This window comes from Typopeltis vanoorti, chromosome 2 (assembly GCF_054136105.1).
Source record: "Typopeltis vanoorti isolate ZY-2024b chromosome 2, IOZ_Tvanoo_1.0, whole genome shotgun sequence".
NCBI lineage: Eukaryota > Metazoa > Arthropoda > Arachnida > Uropygi > Thelyphonidae > Typopeltis > Typopeltis vanoorti.
Genome location: NC_143550.1, coordinates 135,854,980 through 135,882,547, shown reverse-complemented (window position 1 = coordinate 135,882,547; position 27,568 = coordinate 135,854,980). Strand labels below are relative to the sequence as shown.

At 35.8% G+C, this 27,568-nt stretch overlaps 1 protein-coding gene across 2 annotated transcripts in view; it reads right to left on the bottom strand.

Annotated features, from left to right (window-relative positions):
- The window catches only part of Ndae1 (Na[+]-driven anion exchanger 1), a 511,154-nt gene extending 490,098 nt beyond the window's left edge, over positions 1–21,056 (bottom strand). For both annotated transcript variants that reach the window (XM_090413203.1, XM_090413196.1), the window contains exon 1: positions 20,892–21,056. The gene's annotated coding sequence lies outside the window, so the exon portion shown is untranslated. The remainder of the gene's footprint in view (positions 1–20,891) is intronic.
- Positions 21,057–27,568: the final 6,512 nt, after the last annotated feature.

Sequence of the window (27,568 nt, the reverse complement as noted above, 5' to 3'; positions counted from 1 at the left end):
CACAAGGTAGAGATGCAAGGGGAGGGAATAGTGGCCATGGTTTGAAAGCAGTAATGTGAGGTAGATGTTGACAGGATGAGATATTTAGTTGATGTTGCTGTAGACCAAAAAATGTGGACAGTGGAGGTAAAGAATTAATATAGACAAACTGGCTTAGTGAACAAGGGCAAGACAACCATTATGGATTTATTTTAATAGGGTTAGATTAGAATAAAGAGATAGTATCTGGGAACAAGGAAAATGAATTTCTTAAGTTCTACAGGACCAACTATTCTTAGGTAGTACACTTAACAGAGAATACAAAGATCGAGTCTTAGATCTGATCAGGGTGGCCAGCCACATTAGATGTCCATGAAAAAAAGGATGTATGTGAAAGTACAAAGTCAGTAATTACGAAAAGTTTAGAAAACACCAAAGAAAAATTGTAAAATTATCATACATCAGTACTGTGGGTAAGATAAAGATCAGATATATTTAAACTAAGTTATTTCAGACATCCAATAAGCAGGGTAGTGGGTCATTTACACCAGATGAAGAAATTTATCTACAACACAAACATTCAAGTGCTGGCCTGGTTAGCGTATCCACTCTCCAGCCAAAAGGCTGCAGGTTCAAATCCTGCATGTAGGCATGGATGTTTGTGATTGTCTGTGAAAATACAAGTGGTGGTTGGTGGTAGATGGTGTTACTGTAGTTGTGGTTTGTTGTAGTTGGTGAATTGAATGATGGAGACAGAAAGTTGTAGAGTAGGTGCCCTCCCTTGATAAGTCTTTGGAGTCCCTGGAGGTGCCATGTAATAATAATAAAGTATCCATGCCCACAGTGTGGAATCCAACCAATGGAGCATTGATTGACAGAGAAGAGAAGCACTAACCAGGCCTGCAATAAGTTTATAATAGGCTTCATAGCTTATGAGGGCAATGGCATACTCAAATAATATTATTCTTAACTTAAAAAAAGTTTCTAGGTTAAAGTATTAATCTAGAAAATATTTTAAATATCATAATCAGAGCTGAGTAAGGCATTTTAAATATGTACTTCAAGTAATGGTTTCCAGAAATATTTATTTTCCCTTATAATCTGACCTCCAAGATTCTATGGAAGTCAGATAATAATAAATAACCGAATCATAGAGCTTTAGTCTCAATCAATTGAATAATTTATTGCTTCTTCCATAATTTCTGTAAGTTAGTCACTGTCTATCCTATTGTTTAAATATTGCAATATCATTAATAAATCTAAGAAGATAAAACTGATTAGGTGTTACATTATCCAATTGTTAAACTTTTATTTCTTTATATCTTTGTTGTTTTTGTTTTGTTAATATTGGCTTTATTTTTTTCAGATTTCTTCTAATTCTGCTACTTGATACTATACATTAGGTTCAGGATTTGCAATTACAAATACGAATGATATATATTGATATAAGTGATACATCTGCCACTATTATTCCTTTCTTCACCTCTACTTCATTATTAATAAGATCTTTTATAGAAGATAAACTTTGTTTGTTGACAAAATGACATTAAGAGTTGTAGTAAATGGAAGATCAGGACCAAACCTAGGTCCAATAACAAGGATGGAGCCTGAAGACCAAAAAAAGAATTCCTACTTCTGTTTAACAAACATACATAAGTGTCAAAACATAATGGTGGGTTATATGGTTATGGCAAGGAATCCTTCAACTTCTTGCAGGTGAAAGAAGTTGAAGGATACTCAAAAATATGATAAAATACTCAAACTTACTATCCACCACAAGACCAGTACCTCATGATAGCATGTTCATCAATGGACATAATGCAAGTATGACATCATGCTCTTGTGAACAGGATCAGGATTTTCAACCATCAGTTATGTGAATACCTCATATTATAATCCAAGCAGAGCTGGATGATCTTGTGAGAGATCTGAATCTTGTTAAAACACATGCCAAAATCTGGGTCTACACCAGGTATGAATCTCCTTGAAAAAAGGGTGTAGATAGGAAGAGTCATCTTGTTTTGAAAGTGTTAAAACAAAATTTAGAATTTTTTTTTCTATGAGTGGTGACCTTGTGTTTTGCAATAACTTAAAAGATTAATAGAAATGCTGGGAAGAAAATATTAACTTGATGAACAGAATTTATTTATACATGTAAAGTTTAGTTTTAAAGTAATGCTTCTACACAATGGAAATAAATATTCCTTTATTCCATACTGTTCTTCTATCAACACAAAGATAGGATATACCCCCTAGCATCATTCTTCTCCTCCACACTATAAATCTTGAACACAGCAATCTCCCACATTATCCAAAATAATGTACTCCATGTCTCCTGATCAAATCAATTCAAAAGAATGATGAATAACTTGGATACCAACAAGTCATATGGCCCTGATGATATTCCTCCTTTCATCTAAAAATTTGTACTTAGAATTAATACCCTCCTATATTGCCTTTTCAGTATTTCCTACTAAATTATTAACCCTACAGAACAAGCCAATATTCAGTCCATTTCAAAAACTCAGCCAGCAAAACTATCATTCAGTTGCTCTCACTTCGGTTCTTTCAAAAATCATGGAAAAGGTGATCAACTACTAACTTCATCTGGAGGCCTGCAAGCTAATCAGCAATTACCAATATGGATTCTGTCACTCTCAGTCCACAGAAGATATTTTTAGGACATTTGATTTGGTTTGAGAACAAGAACATTTGATTGGGTTTGAAACATCAGAAGTTTGCCAAGCAAACTTCTGATGTCATCTACCATGATATGTAGTGAGTGACCAGAAAGGATGCTGGCTACCCAGTTACAAAAGGTCAAATGCAGATGAGTTCCTTTCTTCAATTTCCCCATCAATGCTGGAGTAATCCAGGGCTTTGTACTTTTACCTATTCTCTTCCTCCTGTAGATGAGACCTCTCACTGATCAAATCCTATCCATAGCTTTGCTGATTACAGCATACTCCATTCCTCTTCATCTGACCCTTGTAATAGTCATTTGAAGTTTAAGATCTGCTTTGCTCTTCTGAACCTCATACTTTGGGAATAGTGCACCAAAACCTCTCTACAAATGCTTCATGAGTTCAAAAGAGAACAATGCAATTAACTGATGAACCTTCTAAGAAATTCACTCCAATCACTATCACAGATATTTAGTTCATCTTGTACAAATATTTTCATAGACAATGTTCTGCTGAAACTGACCACATCATTCCTTCACTTCCTTCCAAGAATATAAAAGCAAGAGCAACTTTTCTTTCATTCCAACTATCTGTTCTTTAAAAAGTCTCCTTCATTCTGTCTTTCCAAAAAAATTCAACTGTTCAAGAAACATCATTATTATTATTGCATGAGAATCTCCATGGAGTTCAAAAACTCACTGCATGGAGGACCAGACTATCAAAACAATACCTGTCCTGTTTTCCTTGAATGCATTCAGCAACAAACCACTCATAAAACTCAAAAACCCATCCCACTCATTCACCACTCTTCAAGTAAAAACTCCATTCTTCCTAGCCACATTTTTATACATCCCTGAAAATTTAGTTCTCCATCTAGCCAAGTGCTGAAACCCCTCCCCTCTATGAATTCGATGGAACCCTATTAACAACTTAATTTCTAGCACAACCCCTTTTCTTCCTATCAATCAACTTCTGCAACCCACAAACTCTTAATGTCATTTCATAGACCAATCACCATCATGATCACTTGCCTCTGGATCCATTTCCTCATCCATTAGAAACATAGTTGACCAGAATACCATGAACAGTAGTTCAAGTGTGAATGCATCAAAGCCTTATAAAAGGGAAATGATAACTTCCTTATTTTTGCATATTAATGTGTTTTACAATAACCAAGTAATTCTACAGGGTGTTCGGGATAAATTTGACATATTTATAATTAATTATATTTTTCCGTAAGTTACATGTATTAACACACACTTCTCTTCATTTAAAAGTTTGGACCCTTCTTCATTCATATACAAGATGTCAGAAAGTATGGATAGCTGGAACCCACCTGAATCATGGAAGAGAATAACTTGTATCATGATGATTCGTGCCCGCCATCAAAATAAGGATATTACGACTGCTGCCCAATGCTCCCTGAATACAGTAAAAACAATCAGGCATGAACTAGAGACTTGCAATGGTGACTACGAGGATGTAGCAAGAAGAAAGATCCCTAGCAGACGATCTGATTGCGTTCGTACAGCAGAATTCCTCGCAAATATGCAGGAACAGGTGTTGAAGAACCCTGGCATTGGAATTCGGGCTTTGTTCGTGGAGTTGCTAACTGTAGTCAAGCCCTGGATAACAAGGGTAGCCAATGGTAGGCCGTATGTATGGCAGCAGGATTCGGCCCCTTGCCACACCTCTGGGAAAAGTCAAAAATGGTTGTCTGAAAATTTCTACGACTTCACCAGTCCAAATGTTTGGCCTCCAAACTCCCCAGACCTTAACCCCATGGATTATTTTGTATGGGGCGCAGTTGAAAAAGACACCAATCGCACTTCCAGTAATACAAAAGCCCAGTTAATGGATAAAATTAAAACAGTTTTTGCAGCCCTTCCCAGGGAGACTGTAGCATCAGCTTGTTCGAGGTTCCGAAGCAGTGATCGATGCTAATCGTGGTTATTTTGAGTAAATCTTGTTGATAGTATTGTAATTAACTCTGCCTGTAATGTTTTTTTGTCAATTCATTAAATTTAATAGATACAAAGAAGATTTTCTTTTTCCTTACGAAACTGTCAAATTTATCCCGAACACCCTGTATGTGCTACCTTGGTCATGTTACATCAACTCCCCATCCAAATCCTTAGCTTTGCCAGTTTCCTGGAGTACAATTCTGTAATCCAGGAAACGTATGCAGGCCTCCAGCCAAAAGGCTGCAGGTTCGAATCCTGCCATGAGCATGGATGTTTGTGAAAATACTTGTGGTGGTGGTCAGCGATAGATGGCGTTGGTGTAGATGATGAAGGTAGTTGGGACTGGTGGAGACTGAGAGCTGTAGAGTAGGTGCCCTCCCTCGATGAGTCTTTGGACTCGCATAATAATAACAATCTTTTCATCCCAAAATGAATGATTTTAGAATTTTCCACATTAAACTGCCATTAATTTTTTACCCATACTGCCAGTCTATATAACATTCTATATAGCCTTAACTAATTACACTATTCAATCTTGCATCAACAGCAAACAATTCAATATTTTCTTAAAATTATTCCCTATATCATTGATGTATAAATTAAATAGCAGTGGGATAAGCACAGAGTCCTGCAGCACACCACTAGTTACCTGCCTTCTCCTGGATGCTCCATATATTACTCTGTATCTTTACATCAATCACTCTCATATCCATCTCCACTTCAGCTTGGGTAAGAGTTCCATGTGATATCCTGTCAAATTCCTTTGCAAAATCCAGTAGTATCATTATGTAGGCATTCCACAAAAAATAGTTTTTAAAAAAAACCCATAAAAAAACAACAGAAATCCAACCAAACAACCCACCAACACTAATTCTTACCATAAAAAAAGTTTCCTTGTGCACTTCAACATCTATGGCCCACACAGCAATATAAATTATGTGCACTACCTCCACCTACAGTCATCTAAACCAGAATTATCAGAACCCCAACTGTCAACCTCAGTAGTCACTGTCCAAACTATACATTACACAGCTCTTTCCTCCACAAGGGGTAGCACTTGTGCATTCGTCAGAACTGACATACTATGCCAGAGAGTGCAAATCCTTGAATCCCCGTTGTTTGATTTGCTCTGGCTCAAAATTTCTCTACCAAATCAACCTGTCCTTTTCATATGCTCCCTCTATCGCTCTCCAAACTCCATCAATCACTCTGACCTCTTCAACTCTCTGTCTCTCTCTAAAGCTTGACTTCTTGTAGTCGAAATACCTACTCCAATGGCGAGGTAATTTTCCTTGGGGACATCTATGTCTGCAACTCATATTGGCTCCCCTTCTCCAGTTTTACTGATCAAGCAGGCAGAGATGCTAAGGTGTTTCCATCAGCAATGACCTATCTCAGATCAATCTTCCTACCAGAATACCTGACAACCCCTCCAATTTGCCAACACATTTGACCTCTTCCTAACAAGCTTGACTTCCAGGTATACTGTGGTTGTTGGTTCTCTTCTTCGTAACTTGGACCACAACCTCATACAGGTCTCTTTTACCACAGAAAAACCACCCACCAGTTAATCTCATGTCCTTTGGCACTACAAGGGTGCCAACTGGGAGGACCTCCCTGACTTCTATTCCTCCTTCCCATGGTCTGACTACTGTTTCATTCTTCTGATCAAAACACCTGCTCAGACCTGAATTACAGAAATCATCCTCACAGGAATGATTGCTTTCATTCCTTATTCCTCAAAATTCTCAGCCACCATCCAGGCCTTGGTTCTCAAAATAATGTGCCAATGCTGTAAAAGAAAAAACCTCTGCTTACCAAGAATGGCTCAAGACCAAAATTCCAACTGCCTACTCTGCCTATAATGTAGCTCGCAACAGTTATAAAAGAATCATCACTAAGTCCAAGTCAGATTTGAAAGGGCCAAGTGCTGCAAACTCTTCTCTTGCCCAAATGGCAGTCACTCTTTCTAGTCCCTTGCCAAGGCCATTGGGCACAACTTCTGCCCACCAGGTTTCTGCCTCTCTCACATCCCCGATGGCACTGTAGTTACCTCACCTACTATAGACAAGGCCAACTTTGTGATATCACTCTTCTCTTCCAACTCCTGATGGTATCTATCCTACCTGTTGTGTTAAAAAACTGTGCCCCAGAACTAACACCTATCCTGTATCGCTTCTTCAATCGGCATCTATCCTACAATGTGGATACAGGTCCACATCCAGCCCATCCCAAAGAAAGGTGATAAAAGTCAACCAATGAACTACCGTTCAATGGCTCTTACTTCTGCTCTCTGAAATTATGGACAGGTTATCAACAACCAACTCTTGAACCATCTAGTGACCAGCGGTATGATTCTACCACTCACTATCCACAACTGATCTTGCTTTTACTACCCACCTCTGGACACAGGCCATGGAGAAATTTGGAGAAACTCATGTGGTTGGTCTCAACATTTCAAAGGCATTTGATCGGGTTTGGTATGGGGGCCTACTTAACAAACTACCATCCTATGGTCTGCCTTCCTCACTCTGCAACTTGATTGTCAACTTTCTCACTGTGTGTCATGGTGGGCATTTTACTCTCCTCAGATTTCCCCACCAATGCAGGAGTACCCCAGAGTTTTGCTCTTTCACTCATTCTCTTCCTCTAGTATATAAATGATCTGCTCTCACAGACTTCCAATCCTATCCATACCTTTGCTGATGACAGTACACTCCATTCCTCCTTTTCATTCAACAAACTTTGTAGTGCCCAAGTATTAGAATCCTCAAGATCTACCATGACCAGGGACCTGAACTTACTCTTAGCTATATCCCAGTGGGGCAAAGACAACTTCAATGCCACCAAAATTCAGTTCTGTCTGTCTCTCACAAGAAAGAACTGACATCCCCCCCCCTCACTTTCAGTAATAATAATATATCCAAACACAAATCAGATTTCTCTTCTTGGACTGACCTGCGCCTCTGATCTTTCCTGGTGCAACCACATTTCAACTATAGTTTCTTTTTCACACAAGCCACTACTTCACACCTTCTAACTCTATACAAAGTCCAAATCCTCCTAGCCATGGAATATTGCTCCCATATTTGGGGTGGTGCACCAAAATCCTCTCTTTAAGATTACTTAATTCCATTCAGAAGAGGGCAATATGGCCAATTAATCTCTCTCTCTCACATTGATGTTCAGTTTCTGCCATGTGATACAGACACTTTCATGGTGTTAAAAAGTTGTTTCTATATGATTTATGCTTAATTAGTTGTTTACTTAAATCTATCCTTTCTTACCTAAAACCTTATACAATCAAAATCCTACCAGCTGCTCTATTGTTATATATTTACCTTTCATTATTTATTTTCTTCTCTTACTTTAATCTTATTCTTATATCTAGGATTGTTTCCTCTTCGGATACTGGCAAATTTATATTTTGCTGTGCCAGCCAGTATCCTATAGTAGAAAAGATCCTTACTCAGGGAGACAATACTAGATTCTTAGCTTTCTTACACAATATCTTATTTAAACTGCCATATAGATTCAGATTATTGCAGTCGTAACCTAAATCTATATTTATATTCACTCTCTTAATCCTTCCCGGCAAAATAGGTTCTATTTTTATAAGTGGTAATTTGGAATCGTAATCAGGCATGACTCAGGTTCAGGTAAATATGACATGTTTATTGGGATATATACACTCAATTATGCTCAATACTAAATAAAACTCGAATTAAGAGGTTAACATTTTCTAAATTAATTAAATCTTATAAAGCATGCTAAACACAGTAACCGCACATGGGGTATATAGCAAATGATATGAAGTTAAGCTAAATTCCTTTCAGTAGTATTACTCTTAAGAGAAAACTAACAAACATTCTAATGTTACTGAGATACTAAATTCTACTATTCTTATCGCATCAAGTTAATCCTATCACATACAAAATTACAAACGATCTCTTCCAAACAATTCTTCTTACTCTCAAAGGAGGTTAACTTTCTAAATAGAGACTGTCCACAGAGATCTTTAGAATATAGTTCTTAATTTCACATTCATAAACAATCTTCTCTCTTCTAATGAACTTTCACACAAAATTAGAGTAATTGCACCTTACCGAGCTTTTTCCGCGTCATTCTGCTACATGTGTATGTCTGGATACTTCTCATCTATTGGCTATCCATATGCCAACGTAGGGGTTAAGCTATCTTCATTCCTTCTGCCGAAAACGGACTCAAAATCTTTGCGTTTCAGGAACAACTCGATGGGACTTTTCGCGATGGCTTGATTCTGCTAGGACTGGAATTTTTACCTTTTGAATCAGAGCCTGATTCAACACATGATAGGCCTCAAGCTGCTCCGCCCCAATACAAATTTTTCCCCTTTTTTCATTAGTTTTACGATAGGGTCCATTAACTTGGAGCATTCAGGGATAAATTTTCTGTAAACGTTCACCTTACCCATATACCTCCTGACTTGTCGTACTGTGGAAGGGGGCTGTGCTTCCAGTATGGCATTAACATTACCCTTGGAGGGTTTTATTCCCTCTTCATTAACCACATGAAAGGAATTTAGCTTAACTTCATATCATTTGCTATATATCCCATGTGCAGTTACTGTGTTTAGCATGCTTTATAAGATTTAATTAACTTTTTAACAATGGCACAGCCGGCAGGATCTCCAGGTCCATCTGAATTACCTTTCGATACTTCCATAAGCCTGCATCCACGTGGTGGGTCACTACGGTCATCGGATTAAACTATGCTCTATACCTGGCGTTTTTCCCTCGTCTATTCTCAATCTGTTTTGGGCCATCTTCGTTTCTAGCTGCTGGTTCATAATATACATCTGCGATATTATTCCATCGCAACTTTCAGCGAAGGCAGCATATGCTGACATCTCATGCTTTAGTACCGGCAGAAATTCAGACATCGAAGGGAAAGACACCTTCTGATATCGAACTATCGCCAAGAAACATCATCAGGAACTACCGATGCACGAGAGAAGTCGAATCATCATCCAGCAAAATAGGCGAAAAAAGCCTTGAGATAGGAGTGCAAACCCTTTTTATTCTCTCTTCACTTCCCCCCTTTTTAGCACCCTCTTAATACTTTCTGCGATCTTTTCCTGCCCGCTACTTTCTTCGTCCGCGGCAACTTCGGCACATCGCGAGATCATAGCAGTCTTCCGGAAAACAAATGTGCATCGCTTTCTGAGATTGCCAATGCCTCAGGCACATGTGACCTTTGGACTAATGTTTACATCTAATTTACCCATTCATTGTATACATGATGCTAATTTATACATATACTAATTTATACACGAAGTTCTTTACATGGTATTACAATTCTATTAAAAGGACGTAATTCTATTTCTATTTACAGTTAGTACTTTATTTCTTCTGCTCGAGTACACGTTTTTTCTCCCAGCTGATTTTTCTGACTTGTTAAATCCTGAATGAATTGTTTCTTTAATAAAGTGCTTCATTCAGGATGTAACAAAGGTCCCCTCTTTCTAGAAAAAAAATTTTTCAAGAAAATTTCTTTTTAGATGTCCCTCAATCCTCTGGGAGTTACCTTTCCTTTTAGCCTGTTTTTTTTTTTTTCTGACTTATGCTTAGATAAGAAGGCGGGCTTTGCATCCTTTCTAACTGCCTCTGCTACCTCACAACTTGTGCTATGCAGATCACCGTGTCCTTCTCGAGTCAAATACACTCATTATCCTTTAATCTCTTGTGCTAGTTTGCTGCGTAGCAGAACAAGGAGTTGGAAATCACTCCATCTACCGATTTTTCTCAGTTCCTCAACATAACCAAAAAACGTTAACACATCATCTGATTCCTCTCCAGAGAATTGGGGGAATACTTGCTGTGGGTTTATCGTATGAAAAAATTCAGAATCGTTCATCTCCGAATTGGTTGGGAGAGCCATACTTGTACTAGAGCTTACACTGAAATATAAGATTATTTTCTCTCAAATTTTCTATTTCCAACAAATCTCTGATTGCCTGATATGAACCAAAGACCAACTCACTGTGATAGGTCAATTTACTTAATTTTTTTCGGGACCTAATCACATCCTGCCGGCTGCTGTGCCATTGTTATGTATGGCCATGTGCGCCATTTTATGTCGTTGCTCTTCCTAAAATAATTTAGGATCTAACAATGGACAGTGCTCTGCTGAATTGGCCACTATTATTCCTCCACTCTCCTGAAAAATCATTAAAACAAGAGCCACTGCTAACCAACACCCATTTACAGTCCATCTTGAAACTCACCGAACCAACTTCGCTGCTTCCTCTTTCATTCGAGTTACTTCTGTCCTTTGGAAAGTCTTCACCACTCTGCCTTCCCCAAAGATTACAACCCTCAGCTGTTCAAGCAAAATGTGAACAGACTCCTCCTTTCTTCTATTCCTCTTGCCCACACACAGCATTAATCTGCTATAGGTTTCGTGGCCTTTTGTGTGTGGATCAGATATATAAAATAAAATTCCTTTTATCCAAATGAAGTGTCAAATCTATTGTAAAAAGCAAATAAATTACTACTTAATCATATGTAAAAGATCCCTTCCTTTTTAACTATTTGTGTGCCACACTGCACTCATATGCTATAGGTTTTGCAATCGTTTGCGTGTAGGTTTGATGTAAAATTTATTTAAGGTTATGCTATAAAGCAATAAATATTAATATATGCTATATTAAGGTTGCACAATCTAACAACAATTCAGAACTAGTGCAGTTACTGAATATCAACCTAATATTATACCTGGACAGATTTCAAGGCAGTACATCAAGTTTGATTTTTGATAATATTGATATAATGTTGTGAGCCTAGAAGGTAAGATGTGATTGCAAAGGAGGAAGTAATTTGTATAGGAATGGTGTGCATTATGTAGATATATGGAATGACTGATAGTTGAAAGAATCTGAACTTGCAAGATGGATTACACTTAAACGATTTTGGGGTCGAGTGCTTGAAAAAATGTTGGGTGAAAGAATTCAAGTAAATTGTCAGTGAAACTAAATATGTCCAGGTGGTTGCATGAAAATGTGGATATAAATTGACAGAAATTACAAGTGTACTGTGAATGACAGAGAGCGAGAGAAGAAAATGATTGCTTGGCAGGGATGACCCCAGGAAATGCAGGACTATCAAGATAGAAAAATGAAAGCTGTGGAAACGGGAAGGCGAATTTGGCTCAACAACCCTATACTTGGTTATCATATGAATATGAACTTCATATACAAACATTATACACCAATGCCAAAGCAGCATTGAGAATTGCATATGGCACATAAGGCCAAGATCTAAGTCACCAGTTCAGCTTCTCTCCAGTCATTCTTCTATCATTTTCTGCCAAGTTAACTTAGGCCTTCCTGTTTTTCCTACTGGGATCCATGTGAAAGCCATTCCTACTAGAGTGGCTTTGACATGAAACTATATGTAACAACATATACTGTTCTTATTCATATATTACAGTGCCTTGACATAAGAAACTGCATGAAAGGGGAAGAATCAAGAGTGCATAAAAATTAGCCAAAGGGTGCCTAAAAGAAGCTATATCTCATTGCATTCCATATTTTGGAGAATTAATTACACACGAGGCTAAATGAATGGAAAACATGCCAAAGTGAGTGAGTGCTATAAAAACTAGGAGAGGGAAAGGAAGTTGGCCAAACAGGTCCAAAAGAATTTTATTGCTATATAAAAAGTAAAGGAAGAATGACCATTGGTGAAATACCTTAAAGAATGCAGATGGTAGAAAAGTGTCACAGTGATGCTCCTCCAGAAAGCTGACAACTCAAAAAAATTTGATTTCGGAGGAGAGCTTATGTTGTTGAAATTTAATGAATTACAAGTACCACAATGTTGATGTCTTTATTCTCCAATTCAACTCATTAGTTGAATTGGAGAATAAAGAAAAAATAACCTTACAGAATATACAGGGTGTTCGGGATAAATTTGACATATTTATAATTAATTATATTTTTCCGTAAGTTACATGTATTAACACACACTTCTCTTCATTTAAAAGTTTGGACCCTTCTTCATTCATATACAAGATGTCAGAAAGGATGGATAGCTGGAACCCACCTGAATCATGGAAGAGAATAACTTGTATCATGATGATTCGTGCCCGCCATCAAAATAAGGATATTACGACTGCTGCCCAATGCTCCCTGAATACAGTAAAAACAATCAGGCATGAACTAGAGACTTGCAATGGTGACTACGAGGATGTAGCAAGAAGAAAGATCCCTAGCAGACGATCTGATTGCGTTCGTACAGCAGAATTCCTCGCAAATCTGCAGGAACAGGTGTTGAAGAACCCTGGCATTGGAATTCGGGCTTTGTTCGTGGAGTTGCTAACTGTAGTCAAGCCCTGGATAACAAGGGTAGCCAATGGTAGGCCGTATGTATGGCAGCAGGATTCGGCCCCTTGCCACACCTCTGGGAAAAGTCAAAAATGGTTGTCTGAAAATTTCTACGACTTCACCAGTCCAAATGTTTGGCCTCCAAACTCCCCAGACCTTAACCCCATGGATTATTTTGTATGGGGCGCAGTTGAAAAAGACACCAATCGCACTTCCAGTAATACAAAAGCCCAGTTAATGGATAAAATTAAAACAGTTTTTGCGGCCCTTCCCAGGGAGACTGTAGCATCAGCTTGTTCGAGGTTCCGAAGCAGAATTGAAGCTGTGATCGATGCTAATGGTGGTTATTTTGAGTAAATCTTGTTGATAGTATTGTAATTAACTCTGCCTGTAATGTTTTTTTGTCAATTCATTAAATTTAATAGATACAAAGAAGATTTTCTTTTTCCTTACGAAACTGTCAAATTTATCCCGAACACCCTGTATTTCAACCCTATTTTGAATCGTGTCAATTTACCTTAAAAAAAAAAGTGTGTGTATAACTATGCAACGTTAAATATATATATATTTTTAATTAGTGAGACAAAGATGAAGAAATTACTACTTCAGGTATTTTATTTTATTGTATTATACAAACAAGGTGAGAAAATAAACCATAAAAATTACAGATTGAGAACAGAATTTCGGAATGGTATTTTTTTTAAGTAACCATTTCTTCTTTGTGGGAAGTCCTAATCTTACAATCAATTTCAAAGAAAATTTGTCCTTCATGGATATGAAGTATGCATATATAAAGTAATATGCATGAATCCATGAAAATATATGGTTTGCTATTTACAACACTAAAAATCTCAATCACATTTTTCTAGAGGACCATCAAAATAAGAAATAGTTCAGTTGTTAAGTGCTTATTTTTGTAAGGTATATGTTTTGGGCAAGACCATTAGCACTCCAGAGTGCTAATGGTCTGGAGAGGAACTGAATGAAAGAACAACAGTAGATGAATTAGAAGTGTTAATGCTGATACAAGAGTAACTCAAGTTCAACAAATAGACCAGATGGAATATCAACAACAGGTGCTGAAAGAATGTGCAAAAAGGGATATTCAGTTTGAGTCTCAGTACAACACATACTTCTGCATTTATAAGATTTAATATTTAATAGACAGCATTTGTTTTTCATCAAATGTTTCTTCCGGGTGGGCTGATTCAGTCAGAAGTGCCTTCAAAGCGAGAAATGTTATGACATGTTATGAAATGATATGACAATATTGGGGTCAGCACCACCGCCTAGTATTTTTCTTGTGTGCATAATTAATGTTCGGCGCCTTTCCAAAAAAGTTTTTTTTTGAATAAAATGAACAGCAAATGAAAACCGCTTTACAGTATAATGTTACCTATGGATTAGTCCTGCTTATACATTTTTTTTTTACACGGAACTCAACAATTAATCATAAGTTGATTTCTGATACATCAAAAAATAAAGAACTATTTTAGGTATATTTTCGTAAATTTTAATAAAAAATTACAGTGATATAATTGGATCAAGGATAAATTTCAAATTTATTTGTTCGTTTCTGGGAAGATCTGAAGGGGCCCAAACGGAAGACGACGCACATTCATAATTATATGTACTATTTGTTGTTCATTTAAACTCTTATCTCATATTTTTTGATATCTTTTAGGTGCCTGTGTATATTGCACACTTCTCACACGCCACCAGCCAGGCCTGATTGGGGTGCTGACAAGTAATCAACTAATTTAGAAGAAAATTGTCGATAGGATTGTGGATTAATAATAATGCAAACTTAATAATGTAGTGCTGTCATAGTAACCTGAACATTCCTTGAGGGTACATACCATGAAACTGATGATGTTTCTTAAAGTCAGTCATTCTCTATATGGATTACTAGGTATAATGAAGACTTGAAAATTAAAATGTAATAATATGCAGTCATTTTCATTTCTTTTTTTACAAGCAATTTGTTCGGATTAGTGAATAAATAAATTATACAAATAACTACACTAAAAATGCAGAAATAATTTATGAATTATGGTTATTGAAAAAGTAATGACATCTTGCTTTTTAAAACATATTAAAAATATAGTTTTGTTGATGATATTTACAGAAATTTTTCTACTATTTCCAGTAAGAGCATTAAATCATATGCTTCTATATCTGAAAACTTTAAACCACAGTTTAAATTAAAAGCAGAATATTCAAAAGTTAATTTCACAATGATTACTTATGCCACAAGTTTTAGAAAATTGTCTAAATCTGTAATAGTGAAATTATCAGTTATCGCTATACGTTAAAAACATGGCATACACTATAACCAATTTATGAATACCTTTAAAAAAAAAAAAAAGTAACCAGTGACAGCAAGTGCCAAACCTATACAAGGAATTCTCACTTCTACTTTACTACTTTTCTGTTCTTATTCTGTTGAAGTTAGCTCATCATCATCATCAAATTCCTGACATGTGCCCTCAAGGGGTGTACAGGATATGATAGTACTACATGAAAAATTTACATCATTACTAACTTCCTATCAACAATTTTCCTCCAAATCAGTCTGTTACTTGTCAAGACTCCAATATTATCAGATCTTATATTTCTTTCTATTGTCTATAAGGCACTTTGTACTGTATCAATCCACCTATATTCTTGGTCTTCCTCTGGGTCGTTTTCCTGCCAACCTGGCAGAGAACACTTCTTTTGCTAATCTTTCCTTGTCCATTCTATTTAAGTGACCATACCACCTGAGATTAGCTCTACTAAAGCATTCCTGGATGCTGACAATGTCAAGTTCTTTCCTAATATCCTCGTTTTTAATATGATATTGCCATTGATGCCATCTGTTCATGCCTCTAATCTTTCTCAGGAATCTCATATCTGCGGTCTCTAGTCTTTGGTCAAGTGTTTTACTTCTGACCCAGCTCTCAGATCCATAAGTTAAAACTGGTTTGAACACTGTCTTGTATACAGCTAATTTAGTGTTCCAACTAATTTCTCTCTTATTCCATATGAATTTATTCAATTGACTGCCTACTATACCAACTTTGTTGAATCTGTTGTCTATTTCTATATTTAATTTACCATCTTCAGTAAAAATCGTCCCTAAGTAGCTGAAATGTTTTACTTCTTCCACAGGTTCCCCGTTCACAACACAGTTGACATTTTCAACAATTTTACCTATTTTCATTGTCTTTGTCTTTTTAATGCTAACCTTCATACCATATCTATTACAACAGTTATTCAATTTAGTCAGGGAATCTTGTAAACTTGTAGCGGACTTATTTAGAAGTATAACATCGTCCGCATAAAGCAAAGAGCTGACATTAACATCTCCAATTCTGATATGCTTAATACCACTTTCCTTCATAATGTGATCCATATAGATAATGAATAACAGAGGGGATAATGTACATCCTTGTCTCACACCAGATTCAACATTAAATTATCTTCCTGTACTTCCTTCAATTCTAACTGCTGACTTGCAACTCAAATAAAGACTAAGTATTGCTTGATATAATGCCCCATTGACACCATATAACTGCAGCGTATTGAATGGCTTCTCTCTTGGCACCTTGTCATATGCCTTTTCCAAATCGACAAAACTTAAATACAGATCTCTGTTATATTCCCATGATTTCTCGACTATTTGTCATAAAGTGAAGATCTGATCCTGACAGCTTCTATTTGGCCTGAATCCAGCTTGTTCTTCACCAAGCTTTTCTTCCACAATTCTTCTCAACAGTTTCTCAAGTACACTTGCATAGATTTTACCAGGAACACTCAGTAGGGAAATACCTCTGTAATTCTCACATTCAGTTTTATTTCCCTTTTTATATATGGGTACTATGAGAGCTCTACTCCAATCATCAGGAATTTGTCCCTCTGTCCAGGCTTTCTGAACTATGCAGTGCAGCCACTGTAAGACTTTTATACCACCATACTTCAGCATTTCTGGTCAAATATCATCTACTCCTGCTGCCTTTCCACATTTCAAGCCTTTGATGGCTTTTTCTACTTCAAGTATGGATATGTATTCCTGACTGTATGCCTGGTCAGTGTTTTTTACCACTGTGCTATCATCACTGCTTGTTTCATTTAGCAATTTTTCAAAGTAATTACTCCACACTTCAAGGATATCTTTTTCTCCTGTTTTCATGTCACTTTATCATCTCTAACTCCTTTTACAGCCCTCTTTCCTCCATTTCTAAGCTTCTTCAACAACCTCCAGAATATCTGACCACCTTCTTGATATTTATTTTCTATGTTCTTGCCAAAGTCCTCCCATGACTTTTGTTTAGCTAGTTTTACACAGTGTTTAGCTTTCTTACATTTGTCTCTGTATTCTCTCAGAGCAAAAGCTGACTTATTTGACAGGAACTTTTGATATGCTTTCTTCTTTTCCTTCACTGCCTCTTTAACTTCCTGTGTCCACCATGGAGTTCTGATTTTTCTATCCTTGCAGACAAACTCACCACATGCCTCTCTGGCTGAATCAATCAGTGTTTTCTTCAAGGCTTGCCACTGAATCTCCAAGGTTTGGTTCCTGTTCTCAAACTCTTTCGTTTTTTCTTCAATAATCTTTGTGTATGTTAGTCTACAGTTCACATCTGAGAGCTGCTCAACTTTTATTTGCTTTAAAACTTTCTTACATGTTATTCTTTTCAATATGAAATTCAATTTTATCCTGCTTAAGACTAAACAGTGATCACTTCCAATTTCAAATCCTCTGTACACTCTGGTGTCCTGCACCAGGGAGAAAAAATCACTATCAACAATAACATAGTCAATGAGACTTTTCTTATTCCTTGCCTCTTCTCTCCATGTGAATTTGTGCACATTTTTATGTTGGAACATGGTGTTAGTAATAACCAGTCCATGTCCTGAGCAGAAATCCAACAGATTTTGCCATTATTATTAGCTTTGCTCTTTTCTCTAAATTTTCCCAAAATATTTTTGTATGTCTCACAATCATTTCCTAATCTGCTATTTAGATCCCCAACAAGGACCAACTTTTCCTTTTTCATTATGTCAGTTGCTTTTTCTAAAGCATCAAAAAATTCCTCCACTTCTACCTTAGTAGAACCTTCTTTGGGACCACAGGCACAAATAAGTCTCATTGTCCAGTTCCCCATTCTCATATTTGCCCACATCACTCTACTTGAGACTGCCTGCCATTCTAGAAGATTAGCCTCATATTTTGTGTTGAATACTATGGCTACTCCTTCTTTTCCTTGATTGTCATTTCCTGAACATAACATTTTGTATTTTTTGCTCAGAAAGATCTCACCAGTTTTTGTCTTTTTTTGTTTCAGTTACCCCTGTTATGTCGATCTGGTACTTATCTAATTCTTCAGCTAGCTCCATTTCTTTGCAATTCAGGCTTCATATGTTGATAGTACCGATCTCTATCTCTGGTGATGTTGAGTTGGGGTGTGCTTTCAAATTTGTTCCAGTAGCTGACTTTTCGCTGTTCGCCCTGGTTCCCTGGCAAAAATAACGGGGGCCTTGTTTAACCGTGCGACGCCCCAGCCAGCATGAAATTTTGTCATGTTGTACCATCATTTTATATATTGGTTTAAGCCAATAAGAATACATTTTGGAAAACAAAAATGGGATGCAGAATTTATGCTTGGTGTTGATTAAGAAGTATCTGTCTGCTGTAAGGTTGACTGGAAAGTCTTTTCTTCTGCTTGCTATAATACCTGTCATACCTCAGCTTTAAATCTGAAGAAAGGAAGAATCTATTCGCATTTTGCTTGAATAGCTGATGGTTGTAATTTTGGGGGATAGCAGAGTGGAAAGTTTTCCAAAGGACAGAAGTAGATCGAATGAAAGAGGAGGCAGTGAAGTTGGCTCAGTGAGTTTCATGCGGGACCGTAAAAGGGTGTTGATTAGTAGTGGCTCTTGTTTTAATAATTTTGCAGGAGAGCGGAGGAATAACAGTGGCCAATTCAGCGGATCGCTGTTCATTAAAGTATCTGCAGAAGAGGCACAAGATGGAAACTGAACATCTGTGAGAGAGGAATCATTAATTAGCATGGGAAGTGGCAATGGATGCTACAGATTTAAACCAGAGGTATGACAGTATAATAAATTTAGTTTAATCCTTTATCCAAGTGTGAGCAAACAAAGTTTGCGCCTGAAAGTATCTTCAGGACTGGGGTAGGGTGGTACAACACCAGGGCACTCCTTGGTGTTGTACCACCTTACCCCAGTCCTGAAATAGTTTCAGGTGCAACCTTTGTTTGCTCACACTTGGATAAAGGATTAAACTAAATTTATTATACTCTAACCAAGTGGAAAATAAACTTTGAGGTATGACAGGTATTATAACAAGTAGAAGAAAAGACTTTCCAGTCAACCTTACAGCAGACATATACTTCTTAATCAATACTGTTTATAAAATGTCATTCTGCCCAGTAGAAATGATTTCCTTGGCAAAAACTTCCATGCATATCTGTAAACCAAAATGTCAAAATATCGTGTGTTATTTTCTGTTTATTGTTCTGCAAAACAAGACTCAGAATTTGACTGTAACACATTTTGTATGCTGCATATTTCAGGTGAACTATCAGATTATAGAAAAACATGAATGGTAAGTGCTTCCTCACAACATGACCACTGGATATTCCTGATACAAGTCCTGTAGATTTCAATCTCTTTCCTAAGTTGAGAGAACCACTCTGTGGAAAACGAATCACCACCACTAATGTGTTTTGACTGAAGGAACCCAACTTATCACACATTAAGGAAGGAAGAGAGAGAGAAGTATGTAGTCGAGAATACAAGTTACCCAAACACTGGAGAGCTCAATAAGGCAGAATGGGAATTACACTGTAAATGAATTTTTTTAAATAAATATTTGATTTATGGTTACAAAAAAAGTCTTAAGTTTTTTTTTTTTTTAACAAATTTGACTGAACGATATAACAGAAATAAGTGAAAATTAAATCACGTATAAATTAATTATATTATAATGCAAGTATTGCTTATATTAAATTAATCTGATCTTTAAATTCTAAAGCTAAACTCGTATAACAATGCCTGATCGATTTGTGCTTTAAAAATGTTCCTTCCAGAAAATAATGTTTCATTATTATTAAAACCACTTTGAATAAAGAATAAAATATGTTAAATTTCAAGTTTTAATTGATCTGTTAAATTTATATGTATTAGAAGATTAGACGTTCTATGAACCCCCGAGCGAAGGAGACACGCATTTATTCCCCCCCCCCCCTTTTCTAATATGCACATTGTTAGAAACACGCTGGAAGGGGGTAAATAAATTACCTAGATGCACCACTATATAGAACAGCACAGAGTATTTTGCTCGTTATTTTTCACATACTACAATTCCTAAACAATAAAAATAACTTCTATTCGATACAGTTATTTGCGTTTCATTCATTCCAACAATAAGATATCAAGTGAAAAACAATGGGGGGAAGAAATACATGTTGCTAAAGTTTATAGTTGAGGCTTGCAAGTTATTTCATCTTAATAACAGGTATGTCTTCTATTACTCTCCGATTAAACTACAAATTCCATCGTGTTCCATATATATGGAACACAATATACTTGATATCTATATTATATATATACACACACACATATATAGAGAACACAACATAGCCAACAATGGATAATTAAGAAACCCAGTAGGTATGCATCAAGCGAACTAAATTTATAGTATTAACGCCTAAAAATCTGAATATGATTCTAAAATTAACATTTATAATCCTCTTAATTTTTACCTGCTACCATCCGTTAGTACGTAGAACACAATACCGGTCATAAACCGTAACAGTAATTTCCAACAATCAGTTCACAAAATACGAACATATCAAAATCCTAAATTATATATAATTTTGGCTTCCTTACCTTATACCTTTCCTAAGATTAGGATCAACATATTATTACACATGGTATTATTTTATCCATGTTTTGAACACGGCATAATAAAGGTAAAACATACACCTGGCAGAATGGACGTAACGTTAATTCATCACCGATGTCCTATCTTTGTTACCTACATGAAATACTGAGTTCGAGGATATTGTCAGCATTTCATAGCAGACGACGCTTTCTTTCATGTCTAATCAAATTTACGAAATAAAAAAAAAAGTTAAAAAAAGGAAAACAAGTTTATTATTGTTATTTAGCGATAATTCACTTGTTCTTCTAAAAATATTGAATCTATAGTGCGTTATAAACAATACTCGTGACATGCTTGTTAAAAATAAATTTAGAAAATACATGAATTATTAAGATAAATAGAGCCTGAGAAAGAAGAATTATGTTACATTAACACTGAAAGGATGTTGTGGTGTGCCTTAGGCAATTATATTTCCACGCATTGTGACTCATACCCGTTGTATGAAAGAGGACTTCCATACCACTTTCCCAAGCACCATGAATGTTGTACTAGTAGCACCGTTAATAATATCGGTAGAAAGTCTCCTGATGGCTGTTTCGAACTTTGAGAGAAATAAAACGATCTGTAAACTAGAATTCTTTTCTTTCTTCTCTTTAATTTTCTTTTGTGAAATTAAAAGAAATGCAAGATTTTTTTTAAGTCTTCGGATTTAAGAAACGATATGCTGTAGTGTAATCTATGTGGTAGCCATTATTAAAATCCCTAACCACTATATGACCGTCTTTATTTATTTATTTTTAATGTCTAGGAGAACGTGCATGGAACAAAGACATAAAAGAAGTGATGTATTCAAAAGCTTCTTGCTGCATACAGGAAGCAATAAAACAAAAACTGCTAATCATTTAACTACACTGAAGAATTTGCTGCATGCTGAGTGATTTGTAGTGGTGATAATCTAGTTCATGATCTATCTAACATCTAGGGGATGGCGTTTCAAGAAACGCCGTCCAGCTAGCTACTCACCTCTTTCACTTTATGTGAAACTCCAAAAAGATCCAACCAAAGTTCTATCAGCAATCTTTGGCACAAGAAAATTGTTTTATATTTTCTTTTTGAATCACTCTCCAACTACCAGGCTGGCCATTCAAATCCCAGTGCATGTATGGGTGGTAGACACTATGCTTATTGGAGACATTAAGTGACTTGAAAGAAACAGCGTATTATGTTGGGTTTCTGGAATAGGAGAAACAAATTATCTAGCCATAAACTCCCCCATGATACTAAATGTAGGAATATATCTACGATCTTTAGTGGGTGAGACTCACATAGAAAATTACAATATGGTTAGTGAAACAACCAAAACCAACCAAGTCACTAGGAATGCATTACATGTCCATGAACATTCATGATCAGTTAGTATAACCAACAGATGTTCATGGGCAAATAGCATTTTGGTGAGGTATAACCAAAATACTGCTCATAAAACATTATTTAAACCGAATTCATTGGTGTATAGTGGTGAATTTTCAAACGGGGGAGTCTAAGGAGTCCCTGAACTAATATATATCTAGCATATCACACTAACCCAACAGTTTTAAATAAAAATTATGTATTACAAAAATGCTACTTGCTTCTTCCAAAAAAATATTTGCACATCTCCCAGAAGACTGTATTTAAAATATTGATTGAAAGAGAAATTTATTCATGTTAAAAAACGTTTAATTTTCTTGACCAAAAAGCTCTGCAAAAACTTTTAATGGGATTATATTGATCAAGTGTATATAATAAACAACTAAGTTATACCAACTAGTTTCACCAACTAAGTCTGTTGGCATCTTCAGGGTACATAACTGATGTAAGGCACTAAAAAGTCACATCAGTTATGTACCCTGAAGATGCCAACAGACTTAGTTGGTGAAACTAGTTGGTATAACTTAGTTGTTTATTATATACACTTGATCAATATAATCCCATTAAAAGTTTTTCCAGAAATTTATTCAGTTTCTCTTTCATTTATTCTAATAATGCTCAGACCTTTTAAACATATGACCAATAAGAGTTTTTTTTTTAATCCACAGTTGTGTGTATTACAAGTGTTGTGTAAACTTGTATTACATATTACACAATACACAGTGTTGTGAAATACAAGTTTAAAATCTACTTTCATTATTCTTATCTTAATAATGTCAGGTTGATCTTTGGGTCTTTCACATGGCAACTATGTAGTTTTCTATTTTCTATAAAACCAAATATATATGGTAGATAACGCCATGTAGTCGCAATAAACCATTTTATTATATTATTATTATCTGACACCTCCAGGGAGTTCAAATGCTCATCGAGGGAGAGCGTGCCAACAGCATCGAACGAAAATCCCTTCCAACTACTAACCGCGCTCCAACTTGCTTAACTTTTTGCGTGAGCCATTGGTAGCAGAGACTCTACCAACCTTTGCTGGCAATTCCAAACCATTAAATATTTCAATCTTGTATTCTCAATTTCAAAATAATGATAAGAAAATAAAATAAAAATAAGAAAAACAAAATAATAATAACTATACCGAAATCTTGGTTTCCGAACATTATTGAGGAGTTTTTTAAATGTCACCTGCAGTTCAATTACAAACCATTATTAGTTTTCCCATTCTCTCCTGACTGACTGTCATTCATGATGATTACAAGTTCACGGTTAGCTGCAGTGAAAACTAAAACAGCATATTTTTCCAGTTCATTATGCAGCGATATAGAGATAACGTTCAATTATTATTCAACGAAACGCTCTAGTAAAAACGCTAATAAAACTAATGAAGAGCATATATAAATATTCAGTAAAACAAGCACTAGTAATAATGGAAATGATATCAGACTGTTGCATCCGACTGCTGGGCAAAGACCTCTCCAAATTTTCTCTGCTCTTCTGTCTCTCGGGTCCAGCAGTATATCTATGATGTTATGTATCTCACTCTCCATCTCTTCATTTATCTTCTACTGGATTTCTCTCTCTCTCTCTCTCTCTCTCTCTCTCTCTCTCTCTAAGAAATCAAATCAATTATTGTAATTAAGACGACTATCTATCTGTCATTCTTCATCCTGGCTGCATAGTTAGCTCAATTACAGTTTAATTCATTGGATTTTTGAAAACAAAATTAACAATACTTGACCTGCCTAATGTTATATTTTTTTTTATTTCATTTGGTTATTATTAGTTTGCCTTCTGTGTTTTTTAATTCCCAATCTCTCCATTGCTCATTGGTATACTTCCCCCCCCCTAAGGCAGTGTTTCTCAAACTTTAGATATCCGTGTACCCCTTCTTAAATTTTCATTATTACCAAGTACATCCAAATTAATTAATTAATTAAAAAATAAATTCATTAATTAATTTAAAATAAATAAATAAATTATTTAAAAAGTAATTAATTAAAATTAATAAATTAATTAAAATTAAATAAACATTTTATTTGAATTTATATGTTCATGTAAACAAAAATATTATTTATTTTTAAATTTTGGTTCTCTAGAGATGTCAGAAGACATCAATTTCATTTGATCCAGATGCAATATCAACGTTTTCTTGTTGCTTACAGCTATTTGTATTTGCTATATTCTCTCTTTTGGGGGTTTTATAAATCCATTCTTTAACCAATGATCCATACGTAAGAATTTGAAAGCTAAAAAAAAATACTGGATTTACTCGAATATAACTCTTAACTTTTTTCCCAACATTAAAGCTAAAAAATCGTGTTGCGAGATACGTGCGGGAATTTTCGGAAACTAAAGTTTTCAGAAAAAACTGAAAATGGTGGGACTTACCAAGAAGCTCCTACTCGTTATCACTACTTTTGCCATCGAGAACAGTTTCTTTGTGTGCATCGTCAAAGTCATCAACCCAAATAGCGTCATCTTCTTTCCCATTATTTCAAGCAAAAATTACCAATAATTTACAAGACTTGAGATACATAGAGCAGCGAAGAACTGCATATGATTGGTGCGGTATTAACAAAAGATCGCGCGAACCAAAGACAAATTAGCATTTCAACAGTTCAGTTGAAATGCTAATTCCCTTCAACCAAATTCCATAATATCTGAAACACCTTCACTATATATTTCTTAGTTTTCACACGTTACCGACAGGGATGGTGTCAAGCAAAACCATATGTTCCACCGGCAACATATGGTTTTGCTTGGTCTATACAGCAGTTTCTGTTGAAGAGGGGATGTGATTCATTAGTTAGTGCCGTTTTATCTAATTGCACTGTTTGTTGAAAAATATAATGACTCCTTTAATTATGCATAGCCGAAAATTGCCACGTTTGAGTGTTTCTCAAAGTGGTACGCATACCACTTTGAGAAACACTGCCCTAAGGAATACAAGTTTCAGCATAGTATATCAATGTGGGCAAAATAAAGAGAGCAGGAGCAAATCGTCCTTCATTCACTGGCCCAATCTCCAGTAATTTCATGCTGTGGTTACTCTGGACTATAGCTTCTAAGTATTGTCGGTTGGTGAAGGAAATTATTTCTTCACCAAGATAGATGTACACAAGCAAGTATTCAATGTTGATGCAAGAAAGGAATTTTTGAGCTCGTAGTCATGATATCTGTTTTTTTGTAAAATTCATTTCAAGTCCCAAAAGTCTGCTGGTGTTGTTCAGTTCGTTGATAATCGCCATCAATTCAGTGGGATCTTTTCAGAAAATGGCAAAATCATCGGCAAATGAAAGAATTCTTAGTTTATCTCCTGAGATACTGATACCTTTGTTGACCCAGTCAACTTTTGTGACCATGTTCAAGTGTCGCTGTAAAAGATCTACAGTCTGTTGAGTCGCCTTGTTTGAACACATTTACTAACTGAGAAGTAATCTTCCTTTCTTTTAAAAGATCAACATGGAGACTATGGAATCAACTACCTTATTGTAGTCAATAAAAGAGATGCATAAAGGTTGTTATATTCATTATATTTTTCAATAATTTGATTTTTTTTCTTGTATGAACGCGATCGCATGTAGAAAAGATTTTCCTTAATCCTGCTTGCTCATATGGCTGGTCGGCTTCTAGTTGGTGGGAAATTCGGTTTTGAATATCTTTAATACATGGCAGTCATGACCCACTAAGCAACTAAAGCAATGCCTGTATCTCAACCATAATAAAAACCCATCTTTCATTTGTTTTAAATTTTACGTTTTTTTCTTGAATTTATGACGGCAAAATAGTGCTTACCTAGAGATAGCATATAACCGAACCATAGTGTTGCTCTGATGAACAACTTATAGTTATGACTGAGTGGTCTATAGTTGTTTATATCTCATTTATAAACTTTGATTTTGGTCACTGGTCTGGGATGCATTCGCTGATAATAAAATTGTTGTAGAGCTTTACCAGAATAAGTAACAATTTTTCTGTCCCGAATTTTAACAGATCGACGTTTATCTCATCTTCACAAGAGTTTTTCCATTTTTCATCTTACATATGGCATTCACAATTTCTGGATACTAACAAGTTCCGGTGTAAGAAGAAGGTTTATTGCTTTGACTGTGTACATCAAGAATTCATTCCAATAAGTTAAACTAACAGCATTAGCGAAACATCCAAATTGGGTGTCAGTAGGCATTTATGAGGATACACTCGCCGATCGCGCCAGTAAAATAATGCAGGGCTAGTTGTGTTGCGCTACCGCACCAATGACTAGTTGCTTACTGTGTTCATGAACAGCATGGTTGTGGTTCCAAACCATTTATACTCTCTATATTTTTTCCTTCGCGAATTGTGTTTGCTCTCCAAGAAGATAGTGCATAACAAAACGAATATGGAAAGAAGAATGAAATAATTAGTAAAAGATATGTTAATTAACTGAAGTACAACATCCATTCCACCAACAATTTAGCATTCAGCATACTCGGCCCTTTCATCATACGCACCAAACTCTTGCTCCCTATCATTTCACTACTTATATCAGATAAAGTATGTGGTATAAACAGAAACAGTACCACGTGTGAGAGTTCTAAAGTAAATTTTAAATATATTTGAAATCATAAGAAACGCGAGTTTTAATTCTACCACTCAAAAAAGTTACTTGCCTAGCATCCATGGTTGTTATTTAAAGATGTAACACCACTTCAAATAGAAACACAAAATAGCAGCATTAGCGTGCCATATTCCCATGACATTCATATCACCAGAAGAAATGGATTGCACTGCTGTGAAGGTGAAAGGTGAAGACTGAACACCAAACAACCTACCAATTCCAGATGGCTTGGCGCTCAAACAGTATTGCCTAATACTTTCACAATGGAAGATTGTTACCAGATTTCTTTTAATAAAAATGATCTAGGATCCGGATTTGAAATATCTACATTTTATTATTTTAACATGATTTCAACGATGACCTCCGAAGAATGGTACGCTGTTACTGGATGGAGTGAATTTTATTTCCTGCTTGCTCAACCAAACTTTAATTATTCTATAATTTTATTCTAATAATTTGAATTAATTATGCAAATAATTAAATAAAATAAAACATTTACCTAACACGATTTCTTTTTATGTCAAATTGTTTCATCAAATGAAAAGTCTTCAGCGTTTGCAAATTTTACCCAAATCACATAAGCTTTTTGCCAACTATATCCTAAAACTGCTCCTAGAGAAATTCTTTTTTTCTTACAGAAATAAAGATAATTCTCATTTT